Below are 26,718 nucleotides of genomic sequence, written 5' to 3' on the forward strand. Positions count from 1 at the left end.
AGAAGACTAAAAGGAGAGAGAGAGAGAGAGAGAGAGAGAGAGAGAGAGAGAGAGAGAGAGAGAGAGAGAGAGAGAGAGATCCTAGAAGTCTTTAATAGCATTTAAGGGAGAGAGAGAGAGAGTGCTAAGGTGATTATTTAAGTGCACTAAGGTTATTAGGGAGAGAAAGAGAGAAAGATCCTAAAATTCTTTAGTCACATAAGACTTGAATAAAAGGGGAGGGAAAGAGAGAGAAATAGATCCTATAAGTCTTTAATAACCTTTAAGAAGAGAGAGAGAGAGAGAGAGAGAGAGAGAGAGAGAGAGAGAGAGAGAGAGAGAGAGAGAGCTAAGGTGATTATTTAAGTGTACTAAGGTGATTAAGGAGAGAAAGAGAGAAAGATCCTAAAATTCTTTAGTCACATAAGACTTGAATAAAAGGGGAGGGAAAGAGAGAGAAATAGATCCTATAAGTCTTTAATAACCTTTAAGAAGACTATATATATATATATATATATATATAGAGAGAGAGAGAGAGAGAGAGAGAGAGAGAGAGAGAGAGAGAGAGGATCTATACTAGGAAACAACTAAAGAGAGTAGGAGAGTATGAGAGAGAGAGATCCTAAAATATATTTAATCACATAAGACTTGAATAAAGGGGGGGGACAGAGACAAAGATCCTTTAACAACTTTTGAGAAGACTAAAAGGGGGGGAGGAGAGAGAGAGAGAGAGAGAGAGAGAGAGAGAGAGAGAGAGAGAGAGAGAGAGAGATTTAATCAATTAAGAAGACTAAATGGATCTAGAGAGAGAGAGTCTTAAGGGGAGGGACTAAAACAATTTAATATTTAATAATCTAAAAAGACTAAAGAGAGAGAAAAAGAGAGTCTTAAAGGGAGAGAGACACTAAAAATATTAAATAATCACCTAAGAAAACTAAAAGGGAGGGAGAGAGAGACAAAGAGAGAAAGAGAGAGAAAGTACTTTTTTTTTTTTTTTAATTTCATTAATTTAAAGATGCATACCTCTTTTCTTCAAATGATATCTTGCCAATTCTCGTTCATGACGTTTTTGTTCCGTTTTTGGCGAATAGTTTCGCGTAGCCTTATTTACCCTTGTCCGTTTATTTCCCATCTCCTTCCTTTCAAAAAATGCCTTTTGAAAATTCCACAACAAGAAAATTCACTTTAAAATGCCTTCTTTGTAAAAAATGCGAATTAATCTTCAAATTTGATATGTTAAAAATGAAAAAAAAGAATATATATTTATATGAAATCTTTCATAACAAAAAAAAAATTAAAATTGGTTGGCTTGGAAATAATAAATATTGATACGTCTTAAATTTAAGATATAAAATAAAATAGGACAAAAAAAAAATGGCTCCCTCTAACGACTCTCCCGCTCGAAGAAATTTGAATGCCACTTTCAACATGGTGCCCACCCTTAAAGCCTTGCTTCCTTTTGCGTTTGCTGGTTTGGGCCTCCCTTTCCCTCCCACAAGCGCCGCTATGGGTGGTGTCGCTTTCAAAGCTTCTATTGATGGGTTGGGCTCTCTTCTTGTGAGTGCCCCACTTGTGGGCGATTCTGTGGATACTCTGGTTGGTGATGCTACTCTTGCCTCTGTTGTTACGGAAGGTGTCTCTATTGTGGGTGCTAAGGTCCCTTCTAGGCCCCCTCCCTCTGCTGGTCGATGCAACTTTGCTCGTGTGGCTGCATCTGCTGCTCATTCCCCCAAGGGGATTCATCCTCTTCCCCGTGCCAAGTCCTCCTCTGTGGTGGTTTGTGGACAGGATGTTGTGGATAATATTGGTTTCTACCAACGCTGTGCGTTGGTGTGCAGATTTGCAGGGTTTTGGCCTTTCCTCCCAGACCTCCATCTTTGGGTGAGTGATTCTTGGAAGCCTTTGGTTGCTCATAGCATTGAGCTTTTTCCTTGTGCTAAAGGATTTTTCATCGCTTCCTTTGCTTATTCTTATGATCATGACTTGGTGTTGGAAAAATTGTGGGCTTGGGGAGATCACTCTCTCTCTGTCAAGCCTTGGACTACTTCTTTTAATCCTCTTACTGAACCGCTCAATGTGCATCTGGTTTGGGTTCGCCTTCCTAATCTTCCCCTTCGTTTCTAGGAGCATTCTTGTTACGAGGCCATTGGTAACTCTATTGGCCATTTTTCAAAAGTTGATGCTTCTATGGGTCACTCTACTTTTGCCCGCATTTTAATTAATATTGACATCTCTTCGCCTCTCCCTGGAGATTGGGTTCTTATGGTTGGGAATAGGCCATGGACTCAACCGTTGGATTATGAGGGCCTTCCCTTTGGCTATCAGAAATGCTTCTCAATGGGCGACTTAACTTCAGATTGTCCTCTTTTGCATCTCAAAGGTGTTGCTATTTGGTGGAATGATGCTACCGCTGATCACTTAACTGTCACTGCTTCCGATTTTGGCTTTATTGGCTCCTCTCATGAGGATGATGACTCCTTCCGGGTTGATGTTGTACCTCTTACTATCGCTGAAGCTTTTGTTGATCCTCTCATTGTTACTGTAGAGGCCTCCTTCGTCCCTGAGGTTCCCACTTTTGTTGCTTCTGTCTTGCAACTCCGATCTACTCCCACTAAATCTGCTTCTGTTGTGATTTTGCTGCAGTCGCATACCATTGTTCTGCAGCAGAAATCTGCTGCTGTTGTTAACAGAGGCTTTGCGGGGTCCCCCCCGCTTGATCCTTCTTTTGATGGTTCGAATGATAGTATTGCTTGGACTGTGGTTTGTCGCAGTCCGGAAGGGGAAGTCTTCCCCCCTCTCCCAAACCCCTCTTTGTTAAGGCTTGGGTGTTTTCCCCCTTCCTTGAGTCAGATTTCGAGTTGTTGCAGGCTTGACAGGTGTTTCTTTTAGTTTGTCTGTTGCACCATTATTTTGTTGTCACTCCTTTTGCCGCCTACAAACTGTTGTACTAAGAATCAATATCCTTATTTTGCTGCTTTCTTAATCAAAAACATATAAAATAAAACTTCACCAACAACTACAAAAGAAGTCATTTTACTTTTGCACGATATTTAAACTCATCCCCATCCCATGTGAATATCTATGATTTCTTATTGATAAGGTTATTCCATAAGAACCTTCTAACTTTCGCTCCTGCAAGCACCTTCTCATTCTCTAGGTATCACATAACTCTTAGCTTTAGTGTCTTCCATTATTTCTCTTATAAGAACTATGGAAATGCGTGACAGTTGAAGTATTCCATTTATAATGTGCATTAAGTGAACATCTTTGTATGGCTTTCCTTCCGAAGCTCTTGTAACTTCATCCATAATATTTATGCTTCAAAATTTGATGTCTCCTAACTACTAGTACGTAGACAATTTCAGAAGAAGAATCAACACAAACATCCCAAGTAGAGTTGAGAATCTGAGCTATTCACAATGGGATAAGATTAAGATTTAGTGCTGCTAAGGGTTTGTAAATATTATCAAGTCATAGAATTCGGTTTTATCCATGCCCAAGGAATTTTCTTAAAAGTTGTTGTAACCTGCAATTATTGTGTTCGAGGCAACATTTCTTTCGGTCATTTGCCAAACAGTTCAGTTCAGTTCAGTTTTGCATGCGTTTAGCAAGACACTTGCAATTGTTTCCATGGGTCATGTTTAACAAACCAAGTGCAATCACTAAGTTTCCTTATGATGTTAGATAAATAATTCTTTTTCCTTCTTTTTAATATCATTAAGTAGATTTCATGAATCTGGAATAATTCTTTGTCAGACCAATTTCTCCAGCTTTGTATAGATCTCCTGTGTTTTGAAAGGAAAAGGGCATTTCAGAAAGATCTCGGAGAAATAGTATGAATTTTTTGTTTCTTTTAATTAGATGTTTATTATCACGATACAAGAACACACTACTATGTCTTTAAATTGAAAACAAATATAGTTAATTTCTTATTGCATTAATGTTTTGAGGAAAAATAATTGGACTCAGATCTATATAAATTTAAATAGTATAATGATATGTAAATCAATATTTTTAAACATAAAAAAAAAAAAAATTAAACAGAAAATAATAAACACCAATATATAGAAAAACCTTTTCAAACAAATTGAAGACTCAAAGATTGATGACCTTTCAATACAGTTCTGTACGTATGTCTTTCTAATTCCTTTTAAAATCTCATGTCATCTTCCTTTATGGGCACTTCAATTACTATTATTAATCTTTATCAGTAATTAAACAGTGATTATTAAGTTGCTTAAAGCTTCCAACAAGAGTGAGTTGGTCTTTTTCATCAGAGATTGGAGAGTAATTGTCTGATCCTGTACTCACCCATATAATGTATTTATAGGCTTCTTCTCAATAATATGAATCTAATAAATACATCAATTACTTTCTTTAAATATAGTGATTTTAAAAATAGTAAATCTTAATTGGTTAGAATTTTTGTTAGTTTTTCAAAAATAAGATTCAATTTATAATTTGGTTACAATAAGTGAGATTAGTCACTTTTATAAAAATGATAAATTGAAATCTTATATATTTCAAGTTATAGGTTATATTAAGGCACTTTTCTATTTTTGGTTAGTTTAGAATACGTTTTGAATACATTCTTGTGATATTTTTTTCAAAAAACACACTAGGTGTTAGTTCATTTTTGATTTGACATTTCTTTTGATCAATGCATTCTTATTAATTTATCTATTATCAAGCTCATTGCTACAAATAATTCTAATATCTATAGAACCTTGATGGCAAGAACAACAACACAACAACTTAACCATCACAACATGCCACTATTGACACAAAATCCTTTTAATGATTTGTTTACTTTTATATTCATAAGAGAATTCATGAACGCCAGAGAAAAATATTGACTCAAATTCTTTTCCCTAGTGGAAGCTTTTTATAGTCCTATATACTACAGTACAGTGAAGCTCAAAAAGACATTTTTTCTATGAAATAATAAATATTGAAAAAAAAAAAGAAGAAGAAGAAAAAAAAAGAGTCCATTTTGTTAGAAAGAATTAATTTCTTCCCATGTATACAGTTTGTTAAAATTGTTTGCTTATAGTTACTAAAAATAAGGAAGACTCTCCTCCTATGTCTCCATGTCAATTATATCTGTTGAAGACTATTTCTTATGATTGTTAAAAACTTGTTCACTGTCCTCCATGTCTTCAACTTACTGTCCATGTGTGCAGTGTATTGGGTTATAGTGGTTTGTTTGTATTTGGTCTCTTGAGTCTGAGTTCTAGTTAAATCCTCTCAAAATGAAGAGGCATGTGTAATTAGTTTTATTACTCTCAATAAGAAAAAGTTGTTCTTTTCTGTATGTTGTAGAATTCAGGCATTTATTTTCTTTGTTTTAAAATTTTCTCTGCTAATTAAATTGGTATCAGAGCCAACATTAGAGGGTTTGGAGCATAGGAGTTAGGTTATCTTGAATAAAAATAAGCTATAGCTGAAATAAAATAAATCACAACATAGAAACTGCTGGTAAAAAGTCAGAAAACTAGGTGAGAATGTGTGAATTCAGCTGAAGAAGAGATTGTGAGGAATTGTTGAGAGAATGAATCATTAAAGAGAGGCTATTTGGAATTAGTTGTTGCATCAAAGAAGATTTAGCAGCTGTTTCAAACAAAGCTCACTGTAGAGACCAAGATTTGTGATTAATAAATCACAAAAGTAAAAGCTGTTGTCTATACAAAATCTGCTTGATTAAAAGCAACAGACTATAGTCCTCGGAGAAAGAGACTAGTTTGCAAACATGGCAACAAACAACAGGATTTCTCAGCCTCAAATCCGTATCTTTAATGGTAAGAATTATAATTTTTTGTCAATCAAAATGAAAATGGTGTTTTGTTCTCAAGACATGGGATTTGGTAGAGAATCGTTTTGTAGAACCAGGGGATGGGGCAATCTATCAGACATTACCACAAACGAAAAAAGATGAGCTGAAGGATAACAAGAAGAAGGATGCTAAGGATTTGTTCTTTATTTAGCATTGCAGCAATGGAGGATTCATTGTTTCCAAGAGTTGCTGCAACAACCAGGTTCAAACAAGCTTGGGAGACATTAAAATCCACTTGTCAAGGTCCTAACAAAGTAAAGGTAGCTAAGCTACAAACTCTAAAAATAAGTTTTGTAAACTCTAACAATGTAGGCAAAGGCAAAGAATTGACCATTGCAAGTGGTCTGTAGGTTGGTTTACTGTTTAGTGTTTTTTTTGAAATTAATAAGTATAAAGCATAGTAGGGTGAACAGGGATCTGGATGGTAGCTACTGTATGGTTTAAACTTGTCGATTAAGGTTTTTAGAGGGACTGTTTAGAATTTTGATAGAAAAACTTCATGTATAAATCTTTTGAATCAATAGAAATTATTATTTACGGATAAAAAAAAAAAAAGGGATGTATTGAGAAAATTCAAAATGTTGAACAATAAACCAACACTAACTCCAATTGCAACAAGTATAAAACCTAGCAAAGAGAATAAGAGGTAAAATGTTGATCCAACTTTGTTCAAGAGGCTTTTTGGAAGGCTAATGTATCTCACAGCTACAAGGCTAGATATCATCTATGCTGTTAGCTTGATTTCAAGGTTTATGGATTCACCTCAAGATTCTCACTGGCAAGTTGGGAAAATGATACTACGAAATGTTGTAAGAACAAGAGGATTTAAAATTCTATATTCCAAAACTAATGAATTTGATTTGATTAGTTATACTGATAGTGATTTTTAAGGTAATATTGATGATAGGAAGAGTATTTTGAGATGTTTTTCATTGTGGCACAAGTGCAATCTCATGGACATTAAAGAAGCAAGTCATAGTGACACTCATCATCTGAAGCTGAGTATATAGCAGTGACATTAGGAGCATGCCAAGCAATATGGTTGAGGAAGATAGTGATAGACCTATTACAAGCACAAGAGGAGCTAAAACCAATCTTAAATTGTGACAACAAATCAGCGATTGTATTATCAGAAAATCATGTTTTTCACAACGAACAAAAACATTGATACGAGATATCATTTTATCAAAAATTGATCAGAACAGAGAAATTTATCTTGAATTTTGTAGATCAAAAGATAAGTTAGCTATATTATCACTAAGGCATTACCTAAAGATAAGTTAGCTATATCATCACTAAGGCATTACCTAAAGAAAACTTAGAGTATTTATGAAAAAACTGGAAATAAAAGATACTGAAATTGTCAGTGAAAGAAATTAAGAAGGAATGTTAGAAAGAATTAATTTCTTCCTCCATGTCCCAATCCCCATGTAAATATCTATGATTTGGATTATTGACAGGGTTACTCCATAAGAACCTTCAACTTTCACTCCTGCAAGCACCTTCTCATTCTCTAGGTATCTCATAGCCCTTAGCTATAATGTCTTCCATTATTTCTCTTATAAGAACTATGGAAATGCTTGACAATTGAAGTATTCCATTTATAGTGCATCAAGTGAATTTAATCTTTTTATAGCTTTGCTGTCGAAGCTGTTGTAACTTCATCCATAATATTATATGCTTCCAAATTTGATGTTTCCCAACTATTACTATGTAGACAATTTCAAAAGAAGAATCAACACAAACATCCCAAGGAGATTTGAGAATCTGAGCCATTCACAAGAGATAAAGATAAAGATTTAGTGCTGCTAAAGGTTTGTAAATATTAGCAACGGTCATAGAATTCGATTTTATGCATGCCCAAAGAATTTTCTTAAAAGTTTATCAATAATCAGACAATGTTTATTAACAAGAGTGAGTTGGTCTTTATCATGAGAGATTGGAGAGTAATTGTCAAGTTGTATAAACAATACTAATTGGTCCTTGTTTGATGCTTATAAAAGAGGAGTTGACAAGCAATATAAAAATTCCAAAAGTATTTATTTTCATATGTTCGACCTTTAGAGAAAGGTTATGAAGTCCCTATTGGCATTTGGGGATGAATTAATAACTTATTAAAAGGTTTTATATGGATTAAGCCTTCAAGAGATTCTTACAAATTTGCATCCTATTTTGGCAACTTAAAGGTAGTTATTAAGTTGTAAATATTCTAATTCCTCCTTGTCGTCAGTGTTTAGAGTAGATTTCACAATTTATTATGATAAAATAGATGTGGTGTTGTTCATTTACAATGGAAATATGGTTAAACAAATGAATTTTGATACATGAGGATTAAAAAGATTAAATTTGGTGGTATCAAAATAAGGTAAATAAGCATGAACATGAATTTTACAAGTCAAAAGAGACCTAATCACAAATTGCACGATTAAAGAAACTTTTTTGAAGTCACATTGGTGAAGAAAAGAGATTAGTATTTGATGCTAATTATAAGGTGAATTTGATAGTGTCAAAGAACCTATCCTTAGAATGGGATTAAAGCTAGAAAAATGTGGACACTTTAGGAGTTGCATCCTCAACAATTTTCCATGATCTTTCTCTTGAGGAAAGTTTCATAGAAGTCAAGAAAACATCTCACCATGCTTTAGAAGTGGGTATTCTTTATATTGTAGAGAGGAAAGACTTCATAAAAGTGGTATTTTAAGGTAACCTCTAACCATTAGTAAAATATGTTCTCACTAAGACTAATGGGAAAAATATAGATAATTATTAGGATATATTGCAAATTGTTGCATCACCCCAAAATACTAGTGTTAGTGACATTCATTTTGAAAGGATATTGTTGAGTTTAAAGGGAAGGAAAAGAACTTTCTAAGGTTTCTTTCAAATGGTTAATTTATTAGATATGATGAATTTAAAATAATGTTATTAAATAAAAGATCAGTCCTAAGCTGTAGAGATTAAGAGACAAGAAAAAATAACAAGAAAAATGTAACGAGGATACTGTTGTCCAAAGTATCTAGAAGTAGGTTGATTTTGATCTATATAAAATAATAACAAAAGAAAGGTTCCTAGGGAGTGGAATGGTCTTGCTGATTGTTTGGCCAAATGGGATTTTGATCACATATAGGGTTGGAATATAGTGGATAGGGGGCAATTATCTCTGAATATGTCTCATTTGTTGGACCACTTAGTGGAGACTCATAAAGTTGTGAAATTTTTTCTCTGTTGGGTGTGTGGCCCTTGTATTGTTTATCTTTCTTTGATTTAATAAATTTTTACCTCTCTTTTAGTTTAGTTAAAAAAAAAGTGGATGCTTGTTGCTACTAGGTTGAAATATAAATTTCTCCATAGCATTAGATATGATCAAGAGGAAATATTTTGATGAATATTTTCTTGGGACCGAATAACAACCCAAGGATCTCTACATTGTGTGTACAAAGTATGAGCCACTAGATATTTGGGTTCTACCTCTAGAACATAACAAACCTCAAGTAGCTCAAGACATAATTGAGCTAAGTGGAAATTTAATTGTGAGAAGTTGGGAGATACAAGTACACCATGGACCACTTCTTTAGTGGAAGCACTACCTTATTTAGTGATGGTACTATAAAAAATTGTAAACCAATTTTGATAAAATGTAGGCAAAGCATAGTAAATTATTGCATGAATAAAATAATATTAATTCTATTGTAGTAGCCTATGAATTTTTTTAAAGTTTACAACACCTCCTACCTCTTTATATTCTATGTCTTAGAGGGATATGTTGATGATTGTTTTAGCATAACCAACTATAAGTAGAATAATAGATCACTCTACTTGTCTTGAAAAGTAGGAAATTCCACTCTAAGATTCCTTTCCAATTAGGTCTTGACTATGTTGGATAGCTAAGTGACTCATGCGATTTGTTGAAAAAGGGGGCATTTGCTAGTTAAATCAAGTTTGGACAAATATTATCATTTAAATTATTTAGATCTATTCAAATATGAATGATTTAAACTTCTAAACTTATATCCAAAAATGTCCTTCCAATTCACCTATCAAAATAACCTAGATATACAATATTTTAATTCTTAGTCTATGATAAAAAAAAATATCAAACTATATTGAGTGTTAGAGGGAATAAAATAAATTAAAAGGAAAATGACAATCCACTCTCCATTTATCAAATCTGAAAAATTAGATGAGATAAAAAAGCTAGCATCATAATTGAATCATTATTTCCCACAACCATATAAAACAATGATGCAATCATCTAAGAAAAATGTAATATCATATGTTTTAAGTTGCATGCAATTAAATCACCATATTTCATGTTTAGATCTAAGACACAACTCTATAAAAATCACAATTGAACATTATTCAACTAACAATAAAGTGTAACAATATCATTACCATTGATTAGAACATTTATGAAAATAGTAGGTATTATCCTTTGATTGATTTCAAAATTTATAGAATTATAATGCTCAAAATTCTCATGTTGAAGTTGCATAAGTTTTTTGTTTATTAAAATGTCTAATTCTCAAAAAAAATCTCAAGGAGGTCATAATAGTAACCTTGGGTGGCCAAAATTTTAGGATTTAAGTAGTTCAACTAAAACCCTAATTCTATCAACTAGAGATAAATTAAGAGAACTAGCAGTTATCTAAAGATAGCTTTTCAACACCACTTTTACAATTTATCAAAAAATTTATGTTTATTTTTATTACACCTTTTGAAAAGAATAACAAATAAAAGAATATCCTAATAGCTAAGTTATCACACTAGGATTGGGAAGTTCCCTAAGAAAGAAGTGATAAGTTTATTAAAGTCATTAGAATTTGGACACTTATGAAATTTCAACTTTATTGTTTGGATCTCAATATCACAACTTTTGTCTTCAACATTGTGTCAATACTTTCCTCGAATATCTATTGATGAAGAGAACCAACGAATTACTTTGATGCTACTAGATGGACCAATGGATATTTTTCTTAGAAATTAAAAATAATATTATTTTGGTGTTTCTAACTGATTGCTTGATTATCTCTATAAAGTAGCTATCTTTAATGATAAAAACCCTTATATTAGTGGCCAATGAATAGGAGAAAATGGTTTGTTCTCCTCTGTACTTTATGCTTTGACCTAGGGGGCATTTCTTCAATATTTTAAATGTTAATCTATGCATGCTGAGATATTGTTGGAGTAGAATGTTCTCACACTTGTATTAAGGTCTTTAAATGGATCCTAGCTTAGATTTGCTAAATACTTAATATTTATCTTGTTCAACACCTCGAGAAGATGAAACAATTTGAACACACCAAAAAAGTAAAATGTTTCTTTTTCTAATTTTAGGGTTTTAGAATCTAAGTTTTGAACTAGGAGGTACCCTTAGATTGGTTCCAATCCAAGGCTATGGAGTCAAATACTACATGCAAGTGCCTTATGACAACCAAAATTCATACTCAGGATTGATAACAATAATATTATTGCATTACATCAACATGTCTAGGAAAGGGTATTATTTGTAACTCTCCTTAAAGATCCTTTAACACAACACACACATCTCATTTAAATCATGTTTGATCCATTACTTGAATAAAAATAATAAAATAGATATACCATATTTCAATTGTATATTGATAAGCTTGAAAACCCTTAGTATTCTCAATTAAAAGAAAAATGTTCATATTCAAAGAGACAATCACAAACAACACATGCACATCAAGTGTTCTTCACATAAGCTTCAATCAAAATAGAAAATTGCCATATAAAATGCAAATAAGTCGCATGCAAAATATAACCTGCAACACTACCTGAACTTCCCTCTTCTTATTAGATATTATCCATTATCACAAAACTATACAATATATATGGTATTTGAATCACTATATGAATCGGATATTCAAAATAGTTCAGATCCTTTACAACATTACAAGTTCCCCATTTTATAGAAAAAGTATAATTTATATCAGCCTAGGACCTAATAACAACTTCTATAATATTTTGACTTTTACACTTGCAAAAGTAGACTTGGGAACTACTACCTGTTATGCTCTGCATACTCACCCCCTCCATTTTTACTTAGTAAAATGTGGGTCCTCCTTTTTTGTCCTTGTCTTATGTTGTTTTCCCTTGGTTTCTTTGTTCTTTTGTTTTATTTCAGAATCTCAGGTTCCTAGGTTTTGGAGTTTTAAGCTTAGAACCCCTAGAGTCCCAAGTTTTCGGTTTTGCTTTGTTGTTTTGTTTCGTTGTCTTTGGTTCCAAAACTTTGGGTTTCTAGCTTCTCAGGTTTTTGTTAGTTCTTGTGCTTTCAAGAATTTGAAACCTCGGGATCCTAAAACTTCAGAGCCTTTTGTTTTGTTTTGTTCAAGGAATCTCCGAACCCCGGGTTCTCGGGATCCCGAGTTCCTTGTTTCTTTATTTGCCCATTTTTGGTTGGAGCCTTGAAACCTTAGAATCTCGAGATCCTGAGTTCTCTCCATTTTGTTTGTTGGAGCCCCGAAATCTTGGAATCCTGAGATCTCATTTTCTCTTCATTTTGTTCATTTGTTTGTTTTTGTAGTTTCGGGTTCCTAAGATCCCGAAATGCATCATGACTTCTAGTCATATGAGTTCGAAACTTCGGGATCCCAAAACCTCGGAGTGTTGCATTTGACCCCGGTTTTTGTTATTACTGACAAGTATAAATACCTTTGGCTAGCTCATTTTTGCATCTTTATTCCTCATGAGCTCCCTTTATTTGGCAATTTCGACAAACTCGTGGTTGCGTTTTCATTCTTTCAGCTTTTCTCTCTTTGGTGTTTAGATAGGGTTTTATTTTTCCCTCCTTTTTATTTCTTGTTTGTTTTGGTATGTTCTTGTTTAGTTTAGGGTTTTTATTTCTTTCTAGTTTCTGAATAAGTCGATTTTCTGACATGTTGGGGTCATTTTCATCCATTTTTGGTGCCCTAGGGTTTTCATTATTTTATTTGCAATTTCGGGATCCCAAAATCTTGAAACCCTGATCCCTTAAAGTGATTTAGTTGTTCTTTATCTTTGGGATCCCAGGTCTTTGGAATCTCGACCTTCAAAGCCGCCTCCCTTTCAATACTTTGGGATCCCAAGTTCCCAAGATCTTGAAGTAGCTTTGAGTTGTAAACTTCCACACTTCAAAATCTTAGGTTCTTGGGATCCTGTAGTGCATTTGAGCCTTTCTTTTCATGACTTCAAAATTTTGAGATCTCGGAGTTCCAAAATATATGTCTGCCTGAGCTTTAGAACCTCGGGTTCCAGGGCTTTGAAGTATGCCCTTTTAGATGGCTACATCCCGGGGTCCCTGTTGTTTTGCATTGCAGAGTTTGGGATCCCATGACATCGAAATGTGGAGTCGATTAAGCCTCTTTAACTTGGAACCCCGAAACCTTGGGATTTTGAGATAAAGTCTTAAGCTATTTATGGAGGGCCCCCTTTTGAACATGAAATCCCGGAACCCTGGGATCATGAGGTTTTACTATTTTAAAATGTATTGCATGATAATTGGGCTGATCAGTGAGTTTTCTTGTAGGTTAAATAGTTCATATGGAAACAGTAGATGCTCTTAGGAGATCGAGGAAGAAGACAAGGAGTCAGATAAAACTGGAGAAGGTTCCTATCATGATGAAGTACCAATACCAAGTTCAGATTTAGGCTTCCAAATTTAAGGATAAGATACAATGGATAACAAATATGAAAATTGGCCACATCGAGTTAGAAGAAATTAAACAAGAGGTCAATGCACCGAACCCCAACAGTCCATGGAGGAGAATTGACAGATCTGGATTAGTAGAAGCTAATGTATTTCCTCAGTTAGTTCAATCTCCCGAGTTGATCTTAACAATTGGACAATACAATGACAAGGATACCGGAAAGTTTATGGATACAAAAGGAAATGTAGTTGTGGACCTATTGATGAGCTTGAATAATGGCTCAATTCTGTCTATGTCTTTTATGTTTTTATTGGTTTTGTCAAGGGTTTAGATACTATTATAGGTCTTAAGACTTTGTTAATGATGGTTGTATATTGTTATCTTGAACTTGACAAAAGTGGGCATGAACTTACCCTTATACTTCCTTTTTGATTAAATGATGAAATATGATAGGTGACCTTGCTATGCAATTTATTCATATTAATCTTGCATGTAGTTAAATAAATGTTATGGATATGCCTTTGTTTTGTACATGCTAATATCATGATGCATGAATTAATGAAGAAGCAACAATGGTCAAACATTCACAACATGGGAGTTCATGCCAATTAACTGGTTGAAGACAAAGTCACGCCAGGATGAACATTGAAAGACTCAAGAACTAATTATTTACAGCTCATGTGGAAGTAATAATGCGACTTTAATGTTCATGATTGTAGTAGAGTAGATCTAGGGGGATCAATTATGCTGGATTTCCTCTACAGTAGAAACAAATTGACTATTTCCTTTTCGGAGCATAACTCCCTTCCCTTTTCTTATGTTGTAATAAATTGTGTCATCCTAATGTCTTGGGAGTGGACTTTCTATTAGCTATAATCAGTTATGAGTCCTTTTTCTATAAATAAAGTTCAAGTACCCCTTCTCAGGGAGTAGAACTTTAGATATTGTAATTCCAATTTTTAGTGTATCGAAGAATGATTTTAGCTACATTATGATGTAACAATGTTTTTGGATAAATAAGATGATATTCTAGTTTCCAGTACCTGGTTGAGCTTTGGGAAGACTCACTGAGGGGGCCCACTTGGTGAGAATTCCAATCTCTGTGCTCAGTAGCTATTTTTCATGTAGTATTTAGTTGTTGTCCTAGCGGTTGACTGTTCTTGCAGCCATTGGAACTCCATCCTGTGACTGTTCCTACAACCAAGAAGACAGAGTGGTTTCATGTTTGCTTGCCATGGATTAGATTTCTATTATTCATTTGAGTTTAGTTGAAATGATAGTTGTCGTTGAAAATTTAATTTGTTACCTTTCCATGCACTTTACTTTCACTGTCATTTAATTAACAGTCCTAGATATCATGGCTACAATTGGTCTCTAGTGCATATACTTTTCTGACCCATTTCAAGTATATGCTCCCAAGTTGATAGAAAATGAGCCTTCGTAATGATGAGATAACTACTTAGCATGGATATCCAATCCCTAAGTTATGATTCTAGGGCCTAGTTATTAAAACCATTAAAGGAGACCAACATTTTTGGTGCATCGGATTATGCTATTGGAGCTGTCTTGGGACAAAAAGAAAAAACTGTGGAGACAACCATTTAATTCATCAACAAAAACTTGTAAGGACCTGAACTCAACTATACTATCACAGAGAAATAGATGTTAGCAGTCATATATGCACCCAATAAATTCAATCATTACATCACTCGTTATCAAATCTTTGTTCATAGAGATCATGTAGCTATTAAATATCTCATGAACAAACCTTCAATCATAGACAGATTAGCAAGATGGTTATTGTTGATGTAGGAATTTGATATTACCATAATTGATAAACCAGGGAGGACAAATGTGGTAGAAATTTTTCTATCTAGGTTGACAACCAAGGAGGATACACAAGTCATTGATGACTCATTTCCAAATGAACATTTGTTCTCCATTACTATTCAAACACCTTGTTATGCTGATATAGCCAATTATCTAGCTGCTAATATAATTCCTTCTCACTTTCACCCAAGAAGAAGAGGTTACTTGTTGATTTTTTTTTAGTTTCCAATGGATAACATGGTTCTTATTTTATACTAGGCCAGACAATATGATGAGAAGATGTGTAAGAGAGGACGAGACATATAACATCAAGCATGCATGCTATGATGAGCCCTATCAGGGGCATTTTGCAGCCAAAAGGACAACCATTAAAATACTTAATAAAAGGTACTATTGGACTACCCTACATAAAGATGCAACAAAATACACAACAAAATATGATAGATTTCAACGAATGGGCATACCAACTAGATCATATGAAATACCATTAAATCCACAAGTGGTAGTCACACCATTTGGCAAATGGGGACTTAATTTTATAGGACCCATCGATCCTTCATCAAATGGAAAGTCTTACATTTTTGTTTTAACTAACTATGTGACCAAATGGGTTGAATTCAAAGCCATGAAGCATGCAAGGGACAAAAAGTTGCAAAATTTTTCTATGAAGAGATTTTCACCTGCTATGGAGTTCCAAGGGAGATAGTAATAGATCAAGGAGCTCAATTTACTTCAACTCTTGTCACAACATTAGTAAATGAGTACAATATTAGGAATATAGAATCTACACCTTACCATCCCCAAGCTAATGGACATACAAAAATCATAAATAGGGATATTGAGGCTACTCTCACCAAAAAAGTGGTTCATAGAAAGGAATGGGTAGCTAGATTACCTGAAGCAGTATGGGCATATAGAACATAATGGAAAACCACCATAGGTTTTACCTCTTTTGAAATGTTATATGGTAAAACAACCATGATGCCAATTGAGTTTGAGCATAAAACATTGAGAACAACACTTGAACTTGGAATTTATATATTTGTTTGAATCAAGGAACACTGAGAGGGGGGGTGAATCAATGTTCTGCAATTTTTAACTTTGTTAACTTGTTCTTTCAACCACTTAATGCAAATGAATAAAATGAAAATGCAAAAACACAAAGAAATCAACAACAACACCATAACACTAAGATTTTTGCGTGGAAACCCATTTAAGGGAAAAACCACGGTGGGGATGAACCCATAATATAAATATACTCTACAGAAGTATAAAAATATTACATAGGGGAATGCACATGCATTCAGGTACACTTCTTAGAGCTCACTACTCAAAACAATAAGGGCTAAAACCCCAAGAAGACTCACTGTCTTATAATATCTTTTACAAAAGATAACAGGAATGTCTGAATTGAAAAATAACATCTACAAATGCCAAAATATAGTTCTGGTTAAGCTCAAAACACTTATTCTTCCACTGCTCTGCTACACTACTTTGTTATGCCCTTCTTCAATATTCCGGAGCAAAAATATTTCACTTGCGCAAGTGAAACTATGAACAATCGATCACATACACTTCCCACACACAAATCGATAACCAAAATGATCATATCCATCGATCTTTTATATCCGCAACATGAAATTTGATCTTCTACATGTTGGCTTCCAGAACACTTTATAAATAATGAAACATGTTGTAGTGTCATAGAATTGCGACCCTTGAAATTTTTGACTGCATTAGGGTCTTCATGTTGGCGAATTGAATCCCCAAGCCTGATTGGAGACCCGAGACTTGCTCAATCCCAAAACTGCACTCTTTTTGCACTCCACACTGCCCAGAACTTGCTTTCTGTCCTGGATAAGGGTAGGATAGGGGCGTGGCACCCCTATCCTTGCCCTATTTTGGGGCCCCCTCTGTCCTATCTTTGCATTGGTCTTTGCATTTTAAGCGGGATATGTTGGCCTATGACAAAAAAATCAGTCAATTAACCCGAATTGACAAATATATATGTCGCATTTTCCCTCCCATTTGCATAAGTTGGATAAGATGAAAATTGGCATGAGTTCAAGCATTCAAGCATTCCTTACAAGCATTGAGCATTCTCAAGTCTCCTTTCAAGGCTAGGTGTTGCATTCAAGTCAAGGATTCAACCATTGAAGAGGAGATCCCTTTCAACATTCAATTTCACACAAGAAATTCTATCTACATTCTTATTGCAACCTCCCTTGAGGTGATTTACATTTCAGTCTTTCACTTACATTTATTTGCAAGTACTTTCTTTCACCATTTGGTTAATTCCAAAATTGGGGTTTGACCTGAAGGGAAACCTCCAATCCCAACCCCTTTTCCTCTCTTTTATGTGTGTAGGTTGCAAGTGCACAGCTGTATTTGTAGATTTGGACTCCATTCACAGAGGCAGAAAAACCCTTTTCATTTCATGGATTTTTTAGAGGACCGTGTGCACTTTCAACATTGTCCCAACAACTTTTCCTCAAATTTGCAAGGTAGCTTCATCTCGACATATTATAGCCAGATCCAGGTGCATAGCTTCTGATGAATAATGATGAACAATAAGTACTCAACATATACTAAGAGGGGGGGGGGGGGTAATCAATATAGACAAAAACTTCCTAAAACCACTTTGACTACAAAGACTGCACTAACTGGTAAATAGGGTCACTGATCTAAATCAGGGCACTACCGGTAAAACATAGTGAGACTGTGAAACACATAAACCGGTAACACTTAGATCTTCACAAAACCTAATTACTCACTTCCACTTCACCCATATGCTTAAACAAGTAATACATCATTAGAAATATAAAGACCACTGGATCACTATGCATTACCACTTAACATAAAATACTAATCATCACATGAAAAAGCATCACACATGACACACTGATTTTTCACGTGGAAAACCAACTGGGAAAAGCCACAGTGGGGATGAATACCCACAAGTTGTTCTTTGAACTCTTCTGAAGTCCACTTTGTTAGGAGCCTAATCCGATTAAGGACTTTACAATAGGTTCTGCTAGGAACCGATCCTGCTAGGGATCACCTGGTTAAGGGATGGCTAAATACCCGGTTAAAGGTTAGAACCTTGCTAAAGGTTACCTCACAAGAGGATTTGAAGAACTCAATGAATTTGAGTCACCCTATTAAAGGATTTACAAAAAGCCTATTAAAGCTACCTAGCTAAGGGATTTTCCAACTGCTAAAATGGTTAGAAGTCAACAGGTAAAACACTGATCTGATAACAACACTCAATGCCAAGGCAGATCCACTTTAGTTCCTTTGCTTTTGCAATCACACTCTACAGGCATCAATATACTTCTTTGGCCTGGCAAGAATCAAGTATCTCTTCACTTGGATACACACATAACATTTGCCAACAACTTCACAATGCAAATCATCATTGACCTTATAGGAAACATATAGGTTGGTAGCATAAACCCTAAACCCTAAACATTTAGGTTATCAATACAGTCAGTCCAATCCTAACCGTTCAAACACATTGCATTGAATAAAATAGTCTTGAACAAATCTCAAGACGTTCTCCATCGTTCATTCTTTGCCGCTTCTGGAAGCTGATAACCCATCACACGCTCTCCACCATTTAATGAGACTTCGCACATTCCCGAGGTAGATAGAATCAATCTTCTTCATGCAAGATCCTCAAGGAAATCCTTCATGCGCACAAGGCTGACGTGGCAACACGATGTGATCTTCATTGCAATGCTAACTCATCACATAATGTCGTCGGTCGAATCAAACAGACTTGGAATGCATCAACCGAAAACCCTGAAGCTGAGAGTACCAACTGATAGTCATACCAAATGAAACCCCGATACAAAACTTTCCATATACTGGTTCACATTCCAACATACCGGTTCACTTGAACAAACATACCACTTCACTTTTTCACATATACCCATTCACATCATCATACCGGTTCTCTTGCTAGTTTGCTTACTTCAATATACCGGTTCATACTTTAGCATATTGACATCAATGACAACATACAATATCATCATCTCATCATACTCTGCACATATGCCAACAACTTCATCTCATGCTTCTATTTCAAGTTATAATCAGTTCTTTACTACTTGGACATCATGCATTAATGTTAAACTCTAGGTATGTAATTACAAATCGTGTACATTCATTATTTCAGATACATTTTTTTCTTATTGCTTTATTAATATGCGTAATTCGCATAAGCATATCTCTTTTGAATTTCTTGCACTTCTACACTAGACATGTGTGGACACCTGTCACAATTTAGGTTTGGGGGAGGGTACACATGTGTCATCCATGTCACTACCTTTTGTTTAAGCTATATGCCAACATCTCACATTTTGATTTTAAAAATCTTCCAACCCTATTCTGAAATGACAGTTTACATGTATAATGTGACCTTTCTTTAATATTAAACTTACCCATTCTGAGCCTAGTTGTACTGACACCACTGACATTTCAAGTTATGATTCCTTTCTTTGGTATATCATTTAATGAGCCCAATTTTCATAATAATACTAAAACATAGGAATTTGAAGGGTTATTGTCTTGGCAGTGGGGCAAAATTTTGTAAGAAGCTACAGGAGGTGCATTTGGGGTAATTTCAGAAAAATTAAAATGTATAAGATGAAGGAAACACAATGGGAGGATTAATTATTCAAAATGAGCCTATGGTTCATACTATACTTCTTCAAGATCGTCTTTGTGAGCCGGAGTTCAGGTGGTGTGGGTGGTTGGATTATTTTTGAAGATAAATGGTTTTAATAACGAGATTTCTCTAGAGTTTGCTTAGAATTTCTCTAATGGAGAAGCAATGGTGAAAGGGTTAAAAGTAATTTCTATAGAGGAGCAGATAGCTGAAGTTTTAGGGTTTCCCATGGACGGTGAGAAATACCCTGAAACCAAGGATGTCAGGTCTGCTAAGGCTGAATTCACTAAGCCTCATGACCCTCCACTCATTGTGGACAAGTAAGATGACTTCATATGTGGTATGAGTGGTAGCAAGAAGTGGTGTATACCTAGGATTGAACACTCTAGGCTGATTGGGGGAAGATGTTAATGACAAGAAAGTATGGGAATATTACACTCAATTTCCCTTTCATGTAGCCAAAGATCATTTCAAAAGGATAAATGATGTTTTCATATTTGCTGTTATATGCAAATTAACTGGTGATGTTTGGTATCGGCTAAATCCTAAGGCCATGAAAATTGTAGAAAATTGGGGAAATTGGTTCAATCAGAACCAAAGGTCTACACACATCAGGTTAAGTAGATTCTCTTGCAATCCTTTCCTCCTTCCATTCTATTGTAGCAAAAATATTATCTTCCTTGAATTTGGTAGACAAATTGTATATGTGCAAGCTTTGCTAACACAAAAGCATATTTATCAAAGTAAATTTTTCATATGCTCTTGAGCATTACCTGTGTCATAATTTGCAGGGAGCCAAAACAACAATTCATGAGCTCTAGTATTTGAATATCAAGGAATTTGATTAAGCCTGGGAGTATTATGACCCAGTCAACAAATTGAAGGGCATGATGCTAGTTTCTTATAAGGGACATCAACCTACCCTAGAAGACTTTTGGGGTAGGTTGCAGGATATATTTGATGCGAGAAAGAAAAGATATTGTATATTAACTGCTTATCAAATGAGAACTTTTGAGATAGAAACTAGTATCCCAAAATATTTCAGAGAAGATGGGGTTTTCCTATACACACTCTACAAAGAACACAGGGTAGACCAAAGACCTCTTTCTCCTATAATGTGTTCAGTGCATGGAAAGACTGTTAGTCCCAACCAGTGCTGAGAGGGGAGGGGAGAATCGACACTAAATCAAAATTTCACAAATTGACTTTTATCTTAAATATTCATTCATCTAAGATCCAACAATATACTTAATCATTGAAGTCAAATATGCAAGCATGAAAAGTTGACAATGACACCAAGGAGTTATCTCGTGGAAACCCAATAGGGAGAAAACCACGGTGTGAGTAGAAAATCACAAAGTTTGCACTCTTTTGGAGTACGCACCGTTAAGAGCCATCCTTGTTAGGAGATTATAAAGAAACTGCTAGGTGCCACCTGGTTAAGGGATTTTGATCAAGGTTGGTTAGTGCCTTTACCCTATTAAAGGTAGCCTGGTTAGAAGACTTAGAAAATCAGCTAAGATGTTACCTAGTTAAGAGATTTTATAATAGGGACCTGTTGAAGTCCACCTAGTTAAGGGATTTATGTTGCAGTTGTTAGAAAGCAACATATGTATGATCTGCTGAATTAGCTATTGATAGCTTGATTAGATCTCAATATGTATCCCACTGAATACACATCAGTTGTGTCTTCTCTGTACAACACCAGTTTCCTTCTTATACCTTTGGCTCTTCACTTAGTCGGTCACCTATCCCTCAGCACTGCACTCTGCCAGTCCTCTGACCTTCGGCTCTGCACTCTGTCAGTTCTCTTTCCTTCAGCTGTGCACTCAGTCGATTCTCTGTCCTTCGACTCTACATAGCCGGTTCTCTGACATTCAAATTTGCACTCAACCAGTTCTCTATATGTTGACTCTACACTTAGTCAATATTCCTCACACACACTCAAGTGTGCTAACACCACTTAGCACTTCCTCTCACTCTACTCTTCACCTTGGATCGCCTTCAACAAGATTTCCTTGTTTCAAATTTGACGATCAAAACTTTCAGAAAGTGCTCCATAACTCTTTATATATTTTCTGTCGACACCTACAAGCATATCCTCAATCAGATCAATCAAGGATTTTAGAAGATTTTGAATTCAAACTCTCCCGCTCTTTCTTTGCGTGCCTTTCAGCAATTCCGCCAAGTGTTCAACCAGTTCTGTCACTGCATCTCCCAAGGATAGAAACCTCTGAGTCATGTTCAGTCAAATAAATGCAAACCATAGAATCCGCATGTAATCATGCTTGACTACATGATAACTGAAAGTTAAATTTACCAACAAATGATTTGGCGTAGACACAAGCTTACCAACTCATTCTTTTCCACCACAACTAAATGGCCAATCACTGCTCCGAGATTTATGGTGATCACCTGTCTTCCTTCTGTCATACTAGTGTATTGGTATGTAACTACACTTCTTACTTTATTTGTTCATTCTTTGGCTACCATTTTGTTGTGCTAGCATCATGTCTCTCCCCTATTTTCCAGTGAGATACCAGTTGGTTGGAGTAAACAAGTTTTCTTGCCCGAGTCACCTTTTGTGGCCTCACCACCACTAGAGTGACTGATCTTTCTGAATGATAGATCGGTTGACTTAATTTATCTTTCCTTGAGCTGAAGTAACTTTTGGTCATTAAATACCAATGTTGTTTCCATTCACTATTGCTTATTGAACAACAACACCACTCTACCTATACCACTTCACCGGTTAGTGTCTTCACTAGTAAGTGTTGGACATCAATGACAAACCTTAGCACATATACCGGTTTTCTAGATTGACCGGTTTTGTCAATGCCAACAATCTAAGAATCTCCCCCTTTGGCATTGATGGCAAGCACTTCAAACTTTGGCTAATTAGATGCATGCTTCTTCATCTCTGTAACAGTCCACATACTTCTTCATCTCTGTAACAGTCCATATGCTTCTTCATCTCTATAACAGTCCAGTCATTATTCCCTAAGTGAAAAGTATCTCCCCATGTCATTGATATTTGCCAATGCTCAAACACTCTAAACATATATCCCCCTTTGACAACAATGCCAAAGAGTCCTTGTTGGACACTTACAAGACTTCTCCCCCTAACCGGAGTAGTCCTCATTTATCAATCTAGTTGTTTATAAAAAGAAAAACTTTGAAAATCATACTAGATTGATGTAGAACCTTGTTTGCTTACTTTACTGAATGGAGGGGCATAACCCCCAACTTACCTCTAAGATAGTCAAAGGTGTCCTTCTATAGTGGATTGGTGAATATATCAACCACCTGCTCTTTTGTTGGTATGTACTCCAACATCATTTCCTTTTCTTGAACTTGTTCCCTAAGATAGTAATATTTGATGGCTATATGATTTTCTTGGAGTGCATCACCGGGTTCTTAGATATGTCAATGGCACTAGTGTTGTCACAATGAATTACTATTGGTCCAACCACTTTTTCTTGAATTCCTTCCAATAGTTGTTTGATCCAAACTATCTGTGTGTAGTTAATTGTAGCAGCTACATACTCAGCCTCAGTTGTAGATTGAGATATGCAGTTTTGTTTCTTACTTGTCTAGGATACAATTCTTTCTCCAAGAAAGAATGCTCCTCCACTGGTGCTCTTCCTGTCATCGATATTTCCAGACCAATCTGAATCAGTAAAGACACTTAGACTAAAATCTCCTTTATGTGGATACCAGAGACCATACTCACCAATCCCTTTTAGGTATCTAAATATTCTTTTGACTTCCATCATGTGAGTTTCTTTTGGATTTGCAGAAAATCTGGAAACCAAGTCAACAACTTGTGCTATGTCCGGTCTGCTATGTACAACATACTATAATTTACTGATCATGGTCTAGTAAAGTGTCTCATTCAATTCTGTAGCCTCATCATATTTAGATATCTTGCAACCTGTAACCATTGGAGTTCCAACAGGTTTGCAATCCTCCATTCCAAAAGCCTTAATAATTTCTCTTATGTACTTAGTCTGACTGATAAAGATGCCATTCTTTAATTGAGAGACTTGTAGGCCAATAAAGAACTTAATCTCACCAATTATGGACATCTCAAACTCTTGCTGTATTTGTCTTGCAAAGCTCCTGCTGATCTCATCATCTCCCCGGAAGATGATGTCATCTACAAAGATCTTAGCAATTAGGTGTTTTCCTTCAGTTTCGCTCTTCAGATACAGGTTACTGTTATCACTAGTTCTTTTGAACCCAATGCTTAGCAGATATGAGTGTAACCTCTCATACCAAGCTCTCGGTGCTTGTTTCAGCCCATACCGATCTTTCTACAACCTGCATACCATATTTCTCCCATCTTTAGATGCAAACCCTTTCAGTTTCTCTATGTACACCTCTTCCTCTAACAGACCATTTAAGAATGCCAATTTGACATCCATTTGGTATACTTTAAACCTTTTATAAGTAGCATAAGCCAGTAGAATTCTGACCCCTTCCAATTTGGCTACCCGTGCGAAGGTTTCTCCATAGTCCAAACCTTATTCTTGAGCATAGCCCTTACAGACCAATCTTTCCTTGTTTCTTATTACCTTACCGGTTTCATCCATCTTATTTCTAAACACCCACTTGGTGCCTATTACATTTTTATTTTCCAGTTTGGGTACTAGAGTCCATGTATATTTTTTATCTATTTGCTCCAGTTTTTCTTCCATTTCTCTAACCCAGTCATCATCTTTCAGAGCCTCCTTTTCCATTTTGGGCTAAAAAATGGAGAGCATACACTCATTCTCTCTTTCTCTTCTTCTGGTTAGAACTACTGCATCCTTGTCACCGATGATATCTTCTGTAGAGTGATTGTTTCTGACATATTTAGCTAATATCGGTTCACTTCTTGGAACTTCTTCTTCCGGTTGTGCAGGTTCTATCTTACAGGCTTCTTCATTGGTTGCTTCAACAAGATCTTCTTCAATAGGTTCCATTGGTACATTGTACTCGAACCCTTTATAGTCCTCTGGTTCAGTCTTATTGTCTTATTCATTTTTCTCAGAGTACTCATCTACTCTGACATTTGCACTTTCCATAATCTTACTGGTCCTTTTGTTTAGACACCGGTATGCCTTTCTCTTTTTTGAGTAACCTAACAAAGTTCCCTCATCACTCTTGGGATCAAATTTTCTAGTGTACTCGTCCCTTTTTATGTAGCACTTGCTTCCAAATACTTTGAAATAGCAAACATTAGGTGAGTAACAACTCCATAATTCATAAGGAGTTTTGTTTGTCCCCTTCTTTACCTGTATCCGGTTGAGAGTGTATACAATAGTGCTTATTGCTTCTCTCTAGAAGGTATGTGGGATATCCTTCTGTATCATTAGAGTTCTGGCACAATCAATGAGATTTCTATTTCTTCTTTCAGCAACTCCATTCTGTTGAGGAGTTATGGGTGCAAAAATTTGTCTCATGATTCCCTGTTCCTCACAGTAGTTCATGAACTCTTGAGAGGTGAACTCTCCTCCTCTGTCTGATCTTAGGTACTTTAGATTCTTACCAGTTCCTCTTTCTACTCGAGCCTTAAACACTTTAAACATGTGAAAAGCTTTTGATTTTTCCTTTAAAAATACAGTCCACATCATTTTTGAGAAGTCATTCACAAATAACATGAAATATCGATCTCCATAGAAGCTCTTGGTTCTCATGGGACCACATAGGTCTGTGTGAACTAAGTCCAGTACACTTTTAGATGAGAAAGTTTTACTGCTGAAGATGGACCCAATCAACTTCCCTAGTTGACACTCTTTGCACATAGCATTTTTCAGGTTTTACTATGTTAGGAATACCTCTTATAGATTTTGCCTTACTGATTTTAGCTATGCTATCAAAATTAACATGACACAATCTTTTGTGCCATAACCAGCTGTCTTCTACCTTAGCCACTAGACAATTACCTATGGTGGTGTCTAGATGAAACAAATTGCCTCTTGACTATTTACCAGTGGCAATTAAACTTCTAGATTTGTCATTTATTTTACATATTGTGAGATTTTGCCAAGATCAAGAGGCAATGGAAAACACAAATAAGAGAGACAAAATAGATGATAGAAATAAACTATATTCTATCAAGAGAAAATACTGATCAACTAGATCATCAATCGATACATACAATGAATATGAGCCTGCTTATATAGGCAAGGCTATATGGATATGTGAGAACACAAACTTGACATGTGGCTCAATAAGAAACAAGGGTAGGTAGGAAATAGGTGTGGGTAGGTAGGAGAAACAATATAATAGTCCACATGAGGTGGATCACCCACTGAATGTGGAGTGTAACAACAAGATCACACCATACAAGGTGGAATTTCTCCTACACACACTATCCCAATGTGGCACAAACACCCAAGTGTCTCATACCTAAACTACTATGAAATGCATTTCCTAAGTAAACTTAAGTAAGGTGTAATAATATCCATGATGAATAATTATTTATACCAACACCCCCCCTTAAGTGCAACTTAGGGGAATGCACTAAAGTTTACAATGCAAATAAGCAATGCAAGATGGGTCCCGACTACGAGGCCATGTTAGGTACCCATGTACAAATGAAAATGCATGAAAACCAATGCAAGGAAATCTCTCACAGAGCGGGGAAAAAGAGAAAAACCTAATGGGAAAAAACCCTCCCCCAAAAGAGAGGTGAAAACTAGATACAAATAACTCTCATAGAATTATGTGAAGGACAAAACCCCATGTGAGGAAAAAGTCCCCCCCATATG

Source organism: Cryptomeria japonica, chromosome 9, assembly GCF_030272615.1.
Source record: "Cryptomeria japonica chromosome 9, Sugi_1.0, whole genome shotgun sequence".
Taxonomy (NCBI): Eukaryota; Viridiplantae; Streptophyta; class Pinopsida; order Cupressales; family Cupressaceae; genus Cryptomeria; species Cryptomeria japonica.